The 20755-nt window shown below is 33.9% G+C and overlaps 1 pseudogene; it reads right to left on the bottom strand.

Annotated features, from left to right (window-relative positions):
• Positions 1–1893: 1893 nt before the first annotated feature.
• Positions 1894–16757, bottom strand: LOC124357781 (annotated as a pseudogene).
• Positions 16758–20755: the final 3998 nt, after the last annotated feature.

Genomic DNA, 20755 nt, shown 5'->3' with positions numbered 1-20755 from the left:
TTTGCGAATGAATCTGTGTTCCATTCCACGAGAGGTGTATACGATGTCCCACAAGGCTTTGTATTGGGGCCTTCCTCTTCCTAATAATGACTATTCACTAATATATGTATCTGCTATAATCATGGTTGCTGAAGATGTCACTTTTTTTAGTCAAATTGTTATTGCAAATTGTATGATTACATGAAAAATATAGGTTTAAGTGAAGCAGTTAAGAGGTATGCAGCAAATAAATTCAGGCTGAATAAATTAGAAAAAAGCTTCTACTTTCAGAAATTTATATTTAACAATTACTTTATCAATGTTAATAATACATACAATCTACAACCTGTAAAATTGTTAGGTACAAGTTAATTGATCCAAAGTTGTCTTGCCATACATATATAGAGTATGTTTCTAAATAATTCAAAATTGTGTACCTGATTATAAGACGAAGAGAAATTGTATCCACAAACTTTTTAAGGCATTGCTTTTTAACTGTACTTCGTTATATGAAATTCTGTACTGGCATATCAATGTTTTAAAACACATACCAAAGCTATGGTGAGAAGGTGAACTGGAACTAAACTCAACATTCACATTGGTCAACCCTTCCCACAATAGCTACATGTAGAAAACTTGGTTGCTCTTCTGTACTTTGGAATCCTGTCTAAAACATTGTAGTGTACTCAAACAATGTGACGAGACAATGAGAACATTTCTTCTGGGTAAACCAGACAAACCTCTTTTGTGGTCTAGGTGCCTCTGACGTTGAAGCAATGCAGTGTTCACTTTGAACGTCTTTGTTGTCACAGACTTTTTCATCCGTTCAGATGTACATGGGTTCCTAAGTCTAGTCTGTGACAGTGTCAGAATTCAGCAGAAGTTGAAATGAAGCTAAACTCAACATTCGCAAATGTTTATTGCTTCAAAAGAAGGCAATAAGAATATCAACTTCTTCAGGTTTAACTGACCATTATAGGCCTCTGTTTGAAAGAAAAAGAATTTAACTATGATGACTTTGAATATTTGTATGTCAAGTTAAAAATAACCTGCAAAAGGTCGTCTTCACTACTGATGTACATAACTATCATAGCAGGTTTAGTCTTTTAATTAGTATTTCATGCCATAGGCTAAGCAAAACCTTGTCTTTTATAGTGTTAATGTTATATACTAGGCTGCTACCATTGTCCACCACATTAGCTATGTTAAATTTATGAATTCTATTTATATGTGGCTCTTAGATAATCCCTTTTAGAGTTTTTAGATTGCAGTTTTAATAAGACAACATTTCAAATTTAACTTGTGTTTGATTGAGAATTATGTGCTCAACATTCTTTTGTTTTATAAGTTCTGACTTAATGATCAATAACAAATTTTTATTGTAAAACCGTGTTATATTTGCCTATTGCATCTCATGTTTAATGACATTTAAGTATGTCTACATTTATCATAGTTTACGAAATCAATTGTTTACGCTATTAAAATTCTATTTGCATGAATAGTAAGAATTTTACATTCCAGTGTTGTCAGTGCTGTGTTATTAAAACACAACAGCTCAGTTTATCAACCAATTAAAGTATTGCAAACTATTTATTGTGTCACAGTAAAATTAGAATGTAAAGAATCATTTCTTTGTTTTTTTTTCACAAAAACTAGGATCACTATATAGCATCCACACAGGTAAAAGTATGTTATATTACAGAATGCACCTTTTTGTTTGGTTTTAAATTAAGAGCATTTTCTATTCATTAAATTTATAATACTAAGAAAACCCTTCATCAACACATTATAATATGTAGATGCAGAAGATCTGGATACAATAATATTAACGTGTGTTGCGACAGATCTAGAATCAACAAAGAATGATAACATTTTAGAATTGAACTCTATACGGGTTTCAAATAACAAAACATATGAGTGTGAAAAACGTATTTAATTGTAGCATTTAAAAATAATATAACTTAGTTTAATGCATCCATGGTCTGTTAGGCCGTGGTTGCAAACCAATAATTTTTTAGAAAAGTCTGTTTTTATGATTTGAAGAAATCTTAAACATTCAAACAAACAGAATCATTGTGAAAACAGTTTGCAACCACGGCCTAAATTCAATTGCAGAACTCTCCCAGTGAGATGGCAGGAAGTTTACAATTGCCATCTCTACTCCGTGTCCATGGCCACGGCTACTTGGGGGTCCTGAGAATCTTCCCCCCCATCAGGGGATCCTGGTGGAGTTGTGGGAGGCTCGTCACTAGGGGGTGCCCCACCGGCACCTCTACGCTCCTCACCCTCGATCAGAGCTAAGTACCGGGCCGGTCTCATCTTCGTCGAATACTCTCAGAGGAGTCTTCTCCCCAACCAGTCCGATAGCTACATTCTGTAACAATCAACACCACTTATATAAAAGTAGCCAAATCTAATAGTTATTTAACAATAAATGCTATGGAACCATAACCATACAGGTTATTACATTTAGTTAATATTCTAGATATATTTGTTTATACAAAATCAAGCTATTGGAAGTTCTCATGGTAACACTGAACAGAAAGTTTCTGCATATCTTCACCGAACATGTCCCCAGTACTCAAAACCACTCTCTCAGTTCAAATTTTCATATATATATATATATATATATATATATATATATATATATATATATATATATATATACATTGACAAACTCTCCTGTAACATTTTGGGAATTTGTCCTGTGTCCCAAGAAAAACAAAAACTACAATATAAGCAAGAATCAGAAATTTTTTTTTTTTTTTTTTTTTTTTCCTTCTGAGGGAAGAGGACACTTTGTCCCCGCACTTAGTCCTAAAAGGACCTTTGCGCCTCCCTTACTTTTATTTGTGCCCTCAAAAACCGAGGCTTTTGCAAAAACCAATCAGATTTAAGGGCTCCTGTTCTCTGATGTCCTTGGGGCTGAGGAGATATGCTCCCAAGTATCTTTTCCTAGTCTCTACGATGGCAGGACAATCCAACCAAATGTGCTCTGCTGACTCCTCCTCCTCTCCACAGAGTCTACATTCGCTGCTCCTACTAAGGCCTACCTTCAAAAGGTGCTTCCTCAGAGGGCCATGTCCTGTCAACATTCCTAATATCAGTCTTATATCCTCCTTATTCTGGTCTAGGAGAGCTGTCCACCCTTTTGCATAAGGAGAGATAAACATTTTGGATATTCTTAAACCCGAGGCTCTGCTCCAATTCTTGTATCTTGTCCTCTTTTCCCAATCTTTAACCAGAGCTTTAATGCTGGAGAAGGATATTCCACAACCTGGCTCAGGCCCCACCAATATGGATTCTGTTCCCTTTTTGGCGAGGATGTCCGCTTTTCGTTTCCATGAATTCCTTCATGACCCGGCACCCATCCGAGTGTTAATCAGAAATGCTTAGTTTACTGTCAATAAATATGTGTATTTCAGTATTTTTTATTTCATAAACCAGTTAACTCTATCTGGATGAAATACTGGCACTGCCCGTTCAGCTGTAGTTCCACTAGCGGACGAAACAAGAGCACTGCACGGCTGGTGTACTACAACATATTTCATTGACGTATGAGATTTTGATACCTACATTATAATAATCGGTCCATAACTAATGTAATTATAAGCTTTTAATAGTTATAATGCACAGTAAAAGATGCTGTAAAAAATAAATAATGAAAATTTTGCAATTGGGAAACAGACCCTCTTAATCCTAGTAGTGGAAGTCACTTTACTTTTAACCCTTCGACTAGTAATCCTAAAACAAATTCTGGAACGCCCTACATACCGTCCGCAGTAATCCCATAGCCATGTGGGAAATGCTATGGTGCTAAACAGTTTTCACAATAATGTTTCGTGATGAATAATCTCTCGCCTGAATACTTATGTGATCTAGCAGAATAAATTAGAAACACTTTCAAGTAGCAGTAGTAGACTATATCGCAGTTGGTCTTTTATTTATTTATTTCAGACCCAATATAATACGATATGACGGTATTTAATGAGATGGTCTAAGTAATCAGCTGATTCTATTTCTGTTTGTGTAATGAACACAGGTTGTAACCTCACTTTTACCTTATGAGGTGACCTGATTGTAAACATTTTGTTGTGTATACCGTGAGTAAATAAACCTGAGGACTTACTGTGACTTAACTCTGAAATCTAGACAACCCAGTTCATCTTGACCCTCTTGATAAACCTCAAGACATTCCTAGGAGCTAAAAATCCCACCTAAGCAGGTTTTAGAAATAGAAATGTCCTGTGCAGGTATCTCCCTGCAGAAGCAACAGAAGCAGGAACTCAGAGATACCCATCTTAAACAGGTGATGATTAAATGGGAAATTTTCAGTCATCATACTAAAGAACAATCTGATGTCTAGTCTGCCGAATCCAAGAATAGCTTTGCTGTCTATCGATTTGGAGTCCCTCGCTTCACACCTGGGAGACCCCGCTCCCCACCATTAAAGAGAAGTCTCCTCAGCTATCTAATTTATGATTCAATTTGAAGGTTATTTTTTATGATGGAAGCATTGTGAAGGAAACAGGATTTTTCCGGAAATTTGCCATCGTTCAGTGAAACAAGAAATCAGTAACACTACGTTTCGAGATCTGCAATCTGATCTCTTCTTCAGGTAAAGAACTAACCACCATGTTGTTTGTCAACTTCAGATCTCGAAACGTAGTGTTACTGATTTCTTGTTTCACTGAACGATGGCAAATGTCGGGAAACATCCTGTTTCCTTCACAATTTATGATGATGTTCTTAACATAATACTTAGCCAAACCACAATAGGGCTCCGGGTCTACGAGTTGCGATATAGCTCCAGCTTTCACTAACGTATTCTCCATCTCATTCTTTGAATGCAGACCACTGTTCGTCCATGGCTTCTTCCAAGTTTATATTATATCATTAGTTGCTTTGTTCTTCTTTCTTAATATTATCTGTTTCTAGACCTCAGTGGTCACACTACAGCCACAACATGATATGCAAGTATCCACTAAGCCTGGCAAAAGGATGAAAATATCCAGCTAAGGAATGTAATTATATTTTTAATTACTAGGGGAGTTTGCATGAGATTTGGGGAAGTGTTCAGGGTTAGGCTAAGGTTATGACAGGTAGTCAGAATTGGCAACTTGTGATTTCATGTACTGTCACTATGGTGTTATAAAACAATTAAACTAAAAAAAAGGCTAAAACTTTACTTTTTAAATTTATAGCCTCTTATACTTCAGTATAACTGGGTTATAAATATCCGCTATTTATATCCTGGCAGTTGTTTGGCACATGATAACACAGCAGTTAAAGGGTTAACAAATAACCATATTTTAAATAATTATGTACCTTTGAGACACTATGATCTAAGTTTTTGAAATGAGTTTCTATTGATATTTTAAAACTTAAGGTCCATGTTAAAAGCGGAGCCTCAAATGTATGGCTACAGACCTACTTCACTTAAGGGAATTCGGTAGGTTAAAAATTAAAAAATTACACATTTTTTTTTTATTTCAATTTATTTTTCTGTGTTGTTTTCTGAATATTTTGACATAAAAATTATTTAATTCTGACCAACGGGAAGTATTTAAAAAAAAATATACAACATATTGTCTGCACAGCTGCAATTTTTACCAGAATTGTATCTATGGTAACGACAATACTATTATTTATTTGTTATAATAACTAGCATCCAGAAACAGTTGTTTTTCTTTCAATGGTTGGCTAACCTGAAGTATTGTGCCAATAAACAGCAGACAAGAGAAGTAAGAAAACATTGTTTGTTTACATTCATGAGTTTAATTCTTTATTGTGAAAACTCAAAAGTAAAATACACATTACAATTATTTTTCTAAAGTGTTGTGTCTAGTGTTTTAGAAGAATATATTATTCAAAATGCCTAGGAGTACTAGTGTTTTCAAGAAAAGGAAACGAGTATTTTGTAAGAAGACAGTAGAAACTGAAATTAGGCATAGTCCTAATGCTGATGTTTTGGAAGATATGACTAGTCTAGATGAACCAGTTAGTGCTTCAAAAGCAAAAACTAGGAAATATTTCCAATAACTACCAATCTATTGTTGATGGTGAGCCTAGTCTAGCCTATGAAATAGTTGATTTGAATAGTTTGTTGAAAATAATTTCTAATATAGGCAGTTTGTAAACATTGCCATGTAGCAATTGATTTCAAAGTCGGTAGGCGTGTTGACTTTTCTTTTCAGGTGATTTTACATGTTCAGGTTGTAGTACAAAGACATTAGCTTCATATGAAAATTGCTGTACTTTACCTGATAACCCATCACACAATAAAATGTATGACCTAAATGTTAGGTTAGTGTACGGTATGCGTACTATTGGAAGGGGCCAGGTCGCTTGTGAAAACTCTTTGCGGCGTGCTAAACTTGCCTAAACCTCCTACAAAGTTTAGTGAATACATTAGAGTTCTAGGGTCTACAGCTGAGGATATATGTTTTTCATTTATGAAAGAGGCTGTAGAAGAAGCAGTGAAAATAAATGATGGAAATAGGGATTTGTGTATTGCCATCGACGGCACTTGGCAAAAAGCGTGGACATACATCTCAAAATGGCGTTGTAACTGCTACAAGTGTTGATACTGGTAAAGTTGTAGATGCCGTCATACTGTCTAAGTACTGTCGTTGTAGAGGCAAGTTTACTGGCCATCATGATGATAATTGCAGCAGTGCTAATTACCAAGGAGTAAGTGGGGGTATGGAAGTGGTAGGAGCCTGTAAAATATTTCAAAACGGTCCGTTCCAACTTATGATGTTCGCTATATTGAATATCTTGGAGACGGCGACTCTAAAGGGTTTGCTAGTGTATTAGAAAGCATGCCTTATGGTAATGACTGTCCAGTTACAAAATTAGAGTGCATTGGACATGTCCAAAAGCGTATGGGCACACGCCTAAGGACATTAAAACTAAAAGAAGGTAAGGCAAAAACAAATTTGATGGAAAAAAACCTTAGGCGGTCGCAACCAACCGACTAACAGATTGCTGCTATATTATCAATTCAGAAATACTACGGATTAGCCATACGCAGAAATATAGGTAATTTGAATGACATGAAGCAAGATATATGGGCAGAATACTACCATTTACTATCAAGTAACTCTAATCCTCAACATGGACTTTGCCCGAAAGGAAGTGATAGTTGGTGTAAATATCAAAAATCATTGGTCCAAAATGAAAAAATATGATCATGAAAAACATTTTTTCACCTACCACTTGCCATAATGGAGAGGCTAAAACCTATTTTCAAAGATCTTAGTGCTCCTGACCTTCTAAAAAAGTGCTTACATGGTAAATCACAGAATCCCAATGAGTCTGTGAACCAAATAATTTGGACTCGCCTACCGAAAAACCGTGTTTTGTAAGCATTCACACACTTCACTTAGGTGTATATGATGCCATCAATACTTTTAATAAAGGAAACATAGCAAGGTGTATGGTATTTAAGAAACTGGGGATTGATTGTTGGGCAGAATTTTTGTGATGCTATGAAAAATAAAGATATATCCCGGCTAAAAAAGGCTCAGCGCATGATCTCGGAAGTTGCAAAAAAGAAGCAGACAATCCCGTGAAAGTGCTAAAAGGAAGTTGGAAGATGAATGGGAAGATTTGGAGGATCCTGATGATCCCAGTTATGGAGCAGGATGCCATTAACTTCAGTTTACATATTACCAAGTAAGACCAAATGTATATTTTAACTTTAACGTTGATTTCCCGGAATTTAATTTTTTTCTTACTTATGTACCTTTATCTCAGGAAGTATTAGATGGATCATTATGAAAAAAAAAACCACTTGTACATGCCACCAATATACACATTTTTAAGCGCGTAACATTGTAAAAAAAAATCTTTAATAATTACGCAAAAAAATAAATAACATAAAATTTTTTCAAAAAAAACATGTATTTTTTAAAAAATTCTTTTTTAATGAAATTTTCTTAAAAACCAAAATGTTTTGCGCTCTATTTCATGATAAGGACCTAAAAAATAACACATAAAAATTTTACTGTAATCGAACCAGTTGTTCCTGAGAAGAAGGTACATAAAATATAGGAATATAGCATTGTAAGGATAGGGCCCTACCGAACCCCCTTAATAAGGTAAGAAGGCATTTCATTTAACATTATGAAACTGCACTATTGATGAGCCGCTTTGGAAGCGACCTGCGTGAAGATTTCTTGCGCATAAGGGGGGAGGGAGAGCAAGGGGGGAGGGTCGAGTGGAGCTACTGCCACCCGCTCTTTCAGTACTGGATCTATTTCCTTTACAAGACAAGTGGGAACCGAGTGCGTTGGTGTTTTGGAGCATCACGCTATGTTTTGTTATTCTCGTTGTTATGGAATAACAAATATTATTATTTATTATAAGAATAGTCTATTTAATATGTTAATATAATTAAGAAGTATTTAAGCGAATGTTTATTGTTAACAGCTGTTGTTATTATTACTGGCTTTGTAAAACAGTTGTTATGTACCACATACCCTACGAGTGGTATTGTGGTGACTGAAGAGTGGTTAGTAAGAAATGTGGAGGGGGAAGTGAGTCTCCCTCTCCACATCTCTCTCTCTCACTCCTCCCCCTCGCACTGTTCACTTAACAGGTCACTTTCAAAGCGACTCATCTATAGTAACTGTAGCTGAATCACTCTAACCTTAGAGTTGAGGTCAATCTCGTTGGGCAAGGTGTCTCGCAGAGCGCGCAGCCCATGTTTCAGCAGCTCCTCCACATCACAGCTGGGAAACTTGTCCAGGTTCTTCTCCAAGTAGGTACGGGCACTCTGGGACCGAGATCCTATAGCCATAGCTTTACAGTCGTAGAAGTTTGCTGAGGGACATGTCTGGTAGATGTGAGGTCCTTGGTCCTGTCAAAACAGCATATTTCTCATAATGTACCATACCCGAACTGATGCTATTTACATGTGCTAAGAGATTAAAAACTAAACAAATCTATTTTACTATTTAACATGGTCACAGAGGGTGGCATTATATGTTCAATAGATGGCTAGTACCGATGACAACAAATGAGTGTGAATTGCCTGCTTTCTCTTAAGCTGCAGACCTATTATTATTTAATAATATGTTTAACCCTTTGACCACCAGAGTAATTTCGCCGATTCGCATCGGAAACCGACGCGCGCATTTTGTAGTGCGTTATTCAAAAACTGCCGCCGCCATTACGTCCGCTAGTTGTCAAAACCGCCAAGGCCAAAATTGACAACTTGCAAAAGGTTTAGTAAAATATCAATTATTCCACTAGTAATTGAGATATCTGCTTAGGTTTTTTTGGTATTGGAAGCAATTAAAATCCAATACCAATATGGTAAAAAAAATTAAAATCCTAATATATTTGTTAAAATATTTATAACTCTATTAGCTCACGCATTTTATTCAAGAGTACCATCTAAACAACCTTAAGGTGTAAGGGTTAAGTTATTCCATATAAAAAGTTTAATTATATTTCTATTATCATAGTGATATTATTTCTTGAACTATATATAACGAAATAATGCTTGAAACCGCTGTAATATGATAGATAACTGGATCTCATGTTTTCCTCTTGTTTCAATGGTAAGTTCTTTTAACATAGTGAGCTGAAATACTTTATTACAGTAATAAAAAATCAGAAATCAGAAATCAGAAAGGCTTTATTTGTTAATCAATCACACATTACAAAATGAATAAAGAGCCACATGGGACGAATCCTGTGCGTGGCTCTTGAGTTCCATTAAAAAAAACTGTGCGCTTACTACGTAATATATAAAAAAACAGAAAGAAACATAAAAAAGAAACACATTACACTAAAGAACTAAATAAATTTAGAAATATATGTACAGTTTACGTTAATAAAAATAAGTGCAAACTAAGACTGCTACAGAATAGTTGTAACTACACTTAATGCATCAACCACCGTATTTGACTAGCACTACAGAAATACTTTTCTTCCTCATGTAGGTTCAAAGATGTTTTTAACCATTTACTTTTATGAAAAAATATTTAACGAAAAAAGTAATCATTAAAACAATTAATGAATTAAAACATAAAAAACAAAGTATGAACTAATAATAAAAACCCTCTACTTCAATTAATTTAAAATAGGATAAAAAGTTCAATTTAAAATAAATTCAATTAAAATTAAAAAATTGAGTGCTTTGCAAAAAATTTAGAACTTTAATATTTCAATACACGCATGGACGAGGGAAGACCAGCTCAGACACAGTGCTTGTGTAGATGGTGTCAGTCAGCAATTTGACATATTCATGTATACTCAGGGCAGATTAGCAGCTCCCGCGTAGTCAGCCCCCACCTCCACCACCAGGCGGTTGATCAGTTTTTTTGTATAAACTAAGTGAAACCTGCAGATCCCTTACATGGGCAGGTTATTGTTCTGTAGAGAAAATTTGCGACATAGAAAGAAATTTGTGCAATTAGCAGATGTTACTACTCTGGGGACCTGCATACCAACATGTTGTGCATGTCCTGGTGAAATGTTGGTGTGTAACCTCAGTTATCACTGAGTCACGATGCGTTGAAGGTGTAGACCAAAACCGATTTTATATACAGCTGCCTTACTGTAAGTATTTTTGTTTCCTGAAAAAGCTGATTTGAGGGGTAGCGTTTCGGTTTTTTAAACCCGGCTTTTTATTACTGATTTTTGTAAAATGTAAAGAGGGTAAATTATGTTTTTACGAGCGCCTCCCCAAGCAACTATTCCATACAACAGGATAGATTGCGCATAAGCAAAATATACACGCTTGATTTCATCACAATTTAGTATCCGATTCAGCTGATAAAAAAACATATATTAATTTTCTAAGGTTGTTTGTTCTTAAATTTTCTCGATGTGGTTGTCAAATTTCAATTTCGAATCCAAAATTACTCCCCAAATACTTATACTGGTCTACCCTTTCAATGACGTTACAGGAACAGCACTGATTTACTGCGTTACCACAAGAGTGGAGCATCAATCTGAGATCAGCGGGCGGGCCCACCCGCGGCACGAAGGGCAATTGGCAAACATTTAGTTTTGCCTACGTTCATGGTTAGCACATTATCATTAAACCATTTATGTATTAATGTTATTTCCCTTGATGCAATTTGATACACTTCATTCCAGTTCCTACCTTTTAATATTATTGCCGTGTCATCTGCAAATAGAAAAAGTCTTCCTGTTAAATTCAGTTTGTCAAATATTATTTATATATATTAAGAATAGTAAAGGTCCGAGTGTACTGCCTTGAACTACACCATACTCTACACTGAGGACATCACTAGTTTGATTATTAATTGATACTACTTGTTTCCTATCACTCAAATAACTCTTAAACCAGTTCAAGGCCACACCCCTCACTCCAACACATTCTAATTTTTGAAAATAGGATTTGTCTATCAATTGAGTCAAAGGCTTTCGCCAAGTCAATAAAAATAACTAACACTTTTTTCATTAGCATTGATTGACTCCATGATCACTTTGTTTAGCAGGAAAAGAGCGTCTGTCGTATTTTTTCCACTTCTAAATCCAAATTGGTTTTCTGATAAAATATTATTAAGTTCCAAATACGATTGCAATTGATTATTTAAACACACTTCTCCAATACTTTAGATAGTACACTAAGTAATGAGATCGGCCTATAATTGTTTAAATCGGTTTTACTGTTTGCTTTGAATATTGGAATGACCTTTGCAACCCTGAACTGATCTGGAAAGATTCCAGAAGTTAGACTTTGATTAATGATGTGGGTCAAGGGTAAAAGTAAATACTCAATACAATTTTTGAGAATAGCGGCCGGAAAAGCATCCATGCCGGGGGCCGAACCGCCACGCATCTCCCCGACACACCTCAACACCTGGCTGGCGGAGACTGGCTCCAGATGAAACTCTGGCTCCAGAATAAACTTGAACTATTCAACAATATGTGGAACTCTGCTCCAGTATACTTATCCTATATGCTGTATGTGAGGCTTGGAACATTAACAAATTGTATCAGGTTTAGGGAGCAACAAAAATTGAAAATTTAAGCTGAAGTACAATTGAATCTCTTTGAGCTTGACAAGATTCCCAAGGCCCCAAATGTCCATTTTTATATGTGTTATTTTAATGTAATTTTCATACTATGAATGAAAAGGAACAATGTTCTAATCTGACAAATGTGAGCCTGTTCTTTTTAAGCTATCAACACTCATTCTTATAATATAATATAAATTATAATATTTTGTATGCAATTTGATGTTTGAGATATTAAACTATCTTTCTCAATAAAGAATTATAATTACTACAGTATGCTATATGATTTTCAAAACTCTAAATTTACGTTTTCATTACATGTAATGCACTTAAGTTTATCCAGCAAATTTCATGTTAACCCTCACCCGCTCGCATTGTTTCCAGGTGCTCACGGTGCTTCTAACCTCAATTAATTCGCTCTGCCGGTCGCGCTCGATAAAAATACTCAGCGCCTCAACTTACACACGTTCTGTCATTGTAATTAACTATAATTATATATATTAATTATTTTACTATATATTGGTTCAATGAAGTTGACTGTACGAGACCAGGGAGGGGGCACACGGACAGCTGAGCGCCGGTGGTGCGGGGTTGTTTGTTGCGCAGTTACTTGGTGAAGGTCATTGTCTGGCTCGCCGTCACTGCCACTGTGATCACTCCGAACTACATTCTCAATGCCACCAACCATTTCACAAGGCTCTGGTACATCACTACACTCACTTGAATCGTCGCAATCACTACTAATAACGAGATCGATTTCACTGTCAAGAAGTGTACGACTACAACCCGCCATTGTTTCCGCACAACTAATACAAATAGCAAAATAATGGAATAAATCTACTGTAAACGTAAAGTGAATGCTCTCCTGACAGCAAACAACCCGTAGTAGTACAACATATTGCTACTCGAGAGCAGCATTTATCGGCTCTAGTAGATAAAGCAGTGCGTGCCGATCTGTCCCGTTTAAGCTGCAGTGGCTATGTGGTGGCCGTGCCGATTCATGCCTTGCGAGCAAGAGAGGGTTAACAATGTCATATTCAGAATAGAAAGAACCAAAATATTGGACGCCCAGAAAACAAAACTACAGTTTTAATTCTTTTACTGAGATAAGACTTCAGCATCTCAATGACTTTCCACGAGAATATCAAGTGACTAAGTTATTGCATTGTAGAACTATTAAAAAGGATTGTAAATTAAAGGAACAGATAGCTGAGAAGGTTAAAACTTTGAACTCACGTCGAAGCCAGCTACGAGGAGTCCCACTCCGAAGGGGCGTCGGTCATAGCGTTGTGTGCAGACTTGCATCTTGTTACCAACGATCGACAGCAGGCGGGAGACTGGCATCAGGTCATCATGACTGTACTTGTAGTTGAGACACTCTGTACGCATGTAGCGGCTACCAACAGTACAACATTGCTATCAATATTAGACCTTAAAAACAGAAGTCTCTCTCTGTCAGATAGAAACATTGCAGACATCACTATTGGAATTAATAGTCCAATAGAAAATACCAAACCTCAAAAGAGAATTTGTATTACACCAAAAAGTATGAATCATTATGCTCATCTAATCATAAGAAGGGTTTATTTTACCATTAATGCCCTTTTGAAGTAAAGGCAAGTGACCCTTCCATCAAAATATGTTTACTTTTATCTTAGAAGTTGCCATTGGTAGAAATAATGTTAATAAATTTTTGAGGTGTATTTCTACGAATGGCACCGAGACATTTTTCACCAATAGCACTGAAGATCTACAGCATACCATGGGATTGAGCAACGAGGGAGAGTTATAGCCATGTCCTTTGTTTAAAGGCTATTTTTGTATTTTTGTTACATCTATAGCCATGTAACAGGATTTAGATGCTCCACATTAATGTCCTAGACTGTTCTAGATATTTTTACTAATCGGTGGGTAGATTCATTCACGGTGATCCCTCTCGTGAAGCTCCCAAACTCAATTGAATATTGTATGTTGAATATATACTCTGCAATATCATACCACACAACGATCAATGATAAATTATACCTCGGTATTGTCAGTTGTTTCTTGATCAACAAAGTTTTGTGGATAGTTTACAGAGTAATGAAGTGTCAAATATATTATCTTTAATATATATAAATATTAAATTTTAACTGTAACAAGCCTAATAATTTTCAAAACCCCATTAACAGTGCAGTCTAATTACGACAACCTTTGTAATGAAAACCATAAACACAATCATAATACTAGGTATAAAACAAATTTTCAATATCCCAGACATCATCTGAGAGTGGTGGAAAAGACACCATCCTACATGGGAAAAAACTTTTCAATAAATTACCTTTAAGGTTTAAAGAATTAATGTATTCAAGCACATTTCGAGATAACATTAAGGAGTTGTTACTTAAAAAAGCATTATAATGTGAGTTTTTAAATTAAGTTTTTCTTTAAATTTAAGCACTGTATAACTGTTTGTTAGTGTTGATTTTTATATTTTTAAGTAGGTCTATAAGTTGAAATAATTGCTTTCCAATGATAAGTTAATTAATACCCTACTTTATTGTTATTATTTGTGTTTTATTTATTGTATTGTATGTTTTGTTGTTTGCATTTACTCATCCAAGACACACGAGTAGTGTAGCTTATATTTGACTGTCATCTGTTTTATAGCTGTGCTATATTGTGAAATGTTTGTGACAATAAAGATTTATTATTTATTTATTTATTATTACACAAAAAATGTATGATCTAAATCAACAAAGGATTACCTTGATTTGTTTTTTTTTTGTAATATTTTTTTACAATAAACAAAACTTTAAATGTATTATCAAGTTACATTGTGCTATCTTTGAGGGATAAATAGAAACCTGTATCAAAATATTACTAAACTCCACTTAATACCCATTGTACTTTGACCATTTAGCCTTGAATGTACTTCCAGATTTAACTTAATCAATCTCTAAATTTTTGTTAAGCCCATCCAAGCATTGTTTCTTCCAGATTAATAGATAAAGAATACCTTCTTTATTTTATACAGATGATCATTGTAGATATAAAGGAGAACCAATCTATGGTTCTATTAGAAAACACAGTTGTAACAATCTGTTGCCTAGGTAGGTTTGGAAATAAGTTTGTTGCAGTATATCTTTATTACTTATAATTACTTATTCGACTGTAAATGGAGTAAATAGTTTTCCTTTTTTTTTTTATTTATGACAATACACTTACCACGTGTGTAAAATAAATTGGCTTGACTTGTATTTCAAAGTCACTATAACTTGACAGAGGAGACACTACAATCTGTTTAGTTACGACATTAACCAATTTGTGTTGATTAGACAAAAAATCTCAAATATACATTTGGGAATCACTAAGCTGGCTCATACATTTGGTTCTACTAAGCCATTTCTTTACCTTCCAATCATTTGTGGACATGATACAGAAACAGAAACTTGACAGAATAATAAATACTATGAACTAGTCATGTAATAGTTCACTACCAATAAAATAATGCTAATATACTGTTTGAATATTTCTATAAATTTGAATATGTTCGGCTATTCAGTAGGTCATTTGTTCTGTATTTAGATAACAAACACTCAACAAAAATTAATATGTTTAAATACTGATTAAATGTATTGTTTTTAGCACAAAACAAAATTACACTTGCATGATATTTCACAAATATTTTGATTTCACTTATCCACTTTATTCATTACGTTAACATATAACAATATTACATTCTTAAACCTTTGAAGAGCATGCGAGAGGATAACTAAACGAGTTAGCATGGTAATAGTTATAAGCTATTAATGTTTACTGATATATTAGTGAAGTATCTTTGAAATTGTTCAGTTATTCCGATAGTGTTGTGCGAATTTTATTTCTATATAGTGACAGGTTATTAGGCGCATGACAGACGATTCTTTACATTGTGTCTCTGTCTGCCTATATGTCTGTGCAGTAACTCTTGATACGTAGATTGTAGAGATTTTCAACTTTTACATATTAGGTTCCTCTTAGTCAAAAGAAGACCTCTATTGATTACACGGTTAAAATTCAAAGGTAAAAATAAAACTCTAAACATTTTTACATTAATTACGTTTTGATGATTTAACTATAAAAGCAATGAGAAAATCGTAGAATAAGCAAATTTGTTAACGAACTAAGTACAATCATAAGAAATGTTATCATGTGGTGGAGTATTTGATGGACAGGTTGGAAAGGGTTTTGTTACATTCTATTGGATCCTTTAAAATTCAGTTGCATAGGTTTATTATACATGTTACAGTTTGGCATACTGTCCTCACTACTGATCTCTTATCGATCTGATACGCTCTTGTCAGAGGCCATCATAATGCATGGTATAAGTACATCATATACACTTGTGAGAAGGTTAATAAGTATGAAAACCACATAAAAATTCATATAGTGTTTTTAAACCCCATTCTCTACTGAACCCACGTTTTGTTTAATACTTACTTGAGTAAACTTAAACAGAGCTCAATTCAAAAGCAAGATAAGACAAACTTCTATCTTACCTCAAAACTCGGGCATCGGCAGTTAGCCCAGCGATGCTGATGCCTATGTGATTGTCAATAGGGATTATTTTCTTCTGATGTGCTGAGAGTTCAGAGGTGGCTCTCTTCAATGCAATTATTACAGCATGAGTTTTACTCTTCAAACCAACAGTCGCAGAACCCAGCTTGACAGCCTCCATGGCATACTCCACCTGGTGAAGACGTCCTTGTGGACTCCATACGGTGACATCACTGTCATACTGATTCCGGAACTGCAACACATTAAGATCAAACTTAATAACAGCTCACATATGTAATCGCATGACTTGATGTAAGATACCTGTATTTGAGCTCCAATCAACTACAAAATAAAAATATCTAGAATTCTTGACGCAATCAATCTCAATCAGTATTAAAATTTGGAGGCAAAAACGTTATATATAAATTAAACTAATTGTAGATTTTGGTCTAGCTAGCACTTAAGAAACAAGCTGTAATCGATGGTCACTGCCAATATTAGAGGGCACATATGTAAAAAAAATAATAATATTGCACTTGTCAAAAATTAAAAAATGTAGAAATTGGTTATAAATTTATGTTTTTTATTGTAGTGCATATAATTATCTAAATGTTTGTATATATTAGTAACATTTAGTGTAAGAATTATAATTTTCATAAATTTTTAAAATAACCATACCCATAGAATAATAAATTTACCAATTCGAGTACTATTTGTGGTTTTAACATTTTTTTTTTTTTATTTTTCTTCAAGATAAATTGGCTATCTCAGATTCTAATATTTATTTATTATATTATAACATTTTACCAGGTGCTGTCCACAACTTAAAAAAAAGTGGAAAGGCAGTTGCGGGACTGACTAACAGAAGTGACTACTTCATACAACAGGCTGAGAATATATATTCGGAAAAAGTAAGTTAGCTAATTATTAGTTATTTTTATATTCTAGAATAATACGAGACACTCAATTCTTTAACATAAAAAGTGTTATATTTTCTATTAATTTATGCATATTTTTGTAATATTTTTTACATTTCATATATTACAATGATCACTGACTTCTACATATTAAAGTAAGTAGTCACTCCGTTAAATATTTATACATTTTCTTTATTATCATTTGTGTTAGTTTCTCTCATTTGGTCAATATCATTTTCACTACAATCTTGTATTTCCGAAATAATTACTTCATTTACATTGTCATTATATTATAAAAAAGAAATTATGGGTTATTATGAATAACTGAAATAAGAAATAAAAATTCTGGAATAAAATCTTGCTAAATACCTTGTATTGAAAAACATAGCATCTATAGTTTTTCCATATTTCGTACTTATGTTTTTATAGTTTGACATTGTTAAATTTAATTTATCTTTTAAAAATTCAATTAATGGTTTCGACGTTTTATCAGCAAAATTTGTAGGTCTATTAAAATCTTTTTTTACGTAATCTATTTTTTAAGTGAATGTACATGAGGTAAGGCCCAATGTAAATGAGTAAAGGTTATAATTTTAATCAACAGAATTACTAATTTTCTTCCACGATTAAATTACATGACATCTTGTTAGCTATAAAATATCTAATCAATTTATTTTAAATCTTTTTAAAATCTCTTCAGGACAAAACTAGTAATGAACTGGAATAGGAATTAATATTTACCATGCTGATATTCAATTTAAAAACCGATGATCTTTAAATACTGCTATTAAATGATGCTGTAAGTTAATCAATTTTATGTTGGATTCATTAATAAATAAATTAGTAGTTGGTAGATTTATTCAAACCAATCCAGAGCCCACAAAAAAAAATTGGTCACTTCAATAAGGAGCAACAGTAACCTTTCACCAGCATGCCTGGATAGATACTGAACAGAGAAACGCCTTGTGTGATAGATATCAAAATGGCCGTCCTACCCCTAGCGGCTACAGAGCAAACAAGCATTATGTGAAATGAAAGTTTCTGTCCATGCAAAACAAACATCCATAGTCCGCCAAAAGAAAATAATCACTTCAATTATGTCTTACACATAGGCTATAGGTTACAGTAAAAATGTATATTTCTATAAAATGTTTAAAGTATGGGTACAAAACACCCAAAAAATGGCCTGCAGTGTCAGAAAACAATGACCACCAGTTCCAGGATTACTTTGGGTAATTTTCTGGGTCAATGATTTCACAATATATGTTAAATTCACAAGCATTTATTTCAAAATAACAGAAAAATATATACTTTTTATCATAAACATTAAATTTATGTATTTTACTGACAAAATACACTCTTCCTATATAGGCCTACTACAATATTATTTTCAAAAACACAATGTCAGTTTCACTTTCTAGAGAACCACCCATGTAGGCTTTAGTTTGATTCTTGCTTTTAAATTATATTCATGTTTACAGAATCAAAACGATTAAAAAAGTTTCTTTAATCTAAAAAGCTAAAAATGTAATAAAATAGTGCATATAATTTTTATCACATGTTAACTAAAATTTTTATATATGTGCATGTAATTTTATGATTATACAATAATTTTTGGATGTAATATTCATAATAAGTAATATATAAGTAAAATAAGTATAAATAAGTATATAAATATATATAAAGAACAAAATATGACAAACTTCATTCTTTGCAAAACAGAGGTAATTTCTTACTATTGGGTCACAATAACACACATTTAAATTCATATCTTGTATAAAGTCAGTGTTCAAAATTAGATTTAATTTTATAACACAGTTTATAAACAATGACTTACACATGTGACAGACAGGAAAGTATACTTTAATTAAAATTTTTAAATTACAGCGTAATTCTATTTTTGACATCACAATGTAATCAAAAGTATATAGATAAAACAGCGGTAGGGTACGATAAGCGGACCCAGTTTTTTTAAATCGAAGAATGTAATCATCGATACCTGATATTCGCATCTCAAATCCTAGACTATCAATCGATATAAAAAGTATCTATAGTCCCCAAGAACAAACATATGTTTTAAATTAAAATGTGAATTTAATATTAACAGTAATCAAACAAATTATTATAACCAAAATTAGGAAATCTGAAGACGACCATATTTGCTCCTCTCACAGTTACATTTGTTTCTTTCCCACAAATTTCACATAATGGGTTTTTCGGTACGAGTCCATGTTGAAGCCACGGAAAACATCATCTTTCAAAGCAATGTTGTGTAGTTTTCTAAAATTGGCTGTCATTTTTAATAATCAAATGTTACTTATGTAAAATTGAAATATTACCTTAACTTACGTGTATTATTTGAAAGTATTTACAGCTGTTGATATAGATTATTCAAAATGATTAATTAGTATCGATGGTTATGATTAAGTAATATCGGTTGTCAATTTCAATATAAAAAACCGGGTCCGCTTATCGTACCCTACCCTAAAACAGATCTCAGGTTATACAGTAAATACACTGAAAAATTCATTTTACGCATATTCACAATGTTAATCAGGTGAATTGGCCATACAGCTGGCGTGTAATGGCGCACTTAATATTTTTTGTTGTTCTACCCCACTTACGTGCATTCAATTTGTTAATTTTACACAAATGAACTGTTTAGAATGGTAAACATACAAAAAGCCAGTCTAAATGGCTTGTGATGCTTCTTGGTCTGAGTCCCTGAGAAAAGCTCATCCCATCGCAAGGCAGATTAGGTTGGCCTATGGCAGTGTTTCGTAATAAACTATAAAGCTGATTAAATCGGTTCATAGCAGTAAAAATGTTCACAGCAATGATGTAGTACGATCAAAATTGGGGGGGGGGGGGGGTGGGGGGGGGGGGGGGTGGGGGGGGGGGGGGGTGGGGGGGGGGGGGGGTGGGGGGGGGGGGGGGTGGGGGGGGGGGGGGGTGGGGATCCAACTCTAAATAGCGAAACATTATCCGATAACACATAAATACTTTTCCAAGTTTTTTCCAAACTGCAGACATAAGCATTTTCACAAACTAGCTATTAGTTTGAGCTTTTTCATAAACAAACATGTTATTTTCGATTAAATATTAAAATACAAATAATTTATATATACCATCTGACATAATCAGTTTATATAGTTATTAACAGTAAACTTTTTAAGAAAGGAAAAGTTATTTGTTAAAACGCCTTTAACATTGCAACATTAAAACAAAAATATTTGAAATGTTTATCTACTTAGCCAACTTTTTTACTATTGTCGAGGGAACTGCAGAGGGTAAGTTAACTGTTAAAGGTAATAATTTTAAATTTTATGTTATTGG

Source organism: Homalodisca vitripennis, chromosome 3 (genome assembly GCF_021130785.1).
Source record: "Homalodisca vitripennis isolate AUS2020 chromosome 3, UT_GWSS_2.1, whole genome shotgun sequence".
Taxonomy (NCBI): Eukaryota; Metazoa; Arthropoda; class Insecta; order Hemiptera; family Cicadellidae; genus Homalodisca; species Homalodisca vitripennis.
Note: the sequence above shows the minus strand (reverse complement) of the source record. Positions and strands in the feature narration are given on the sequence as shown.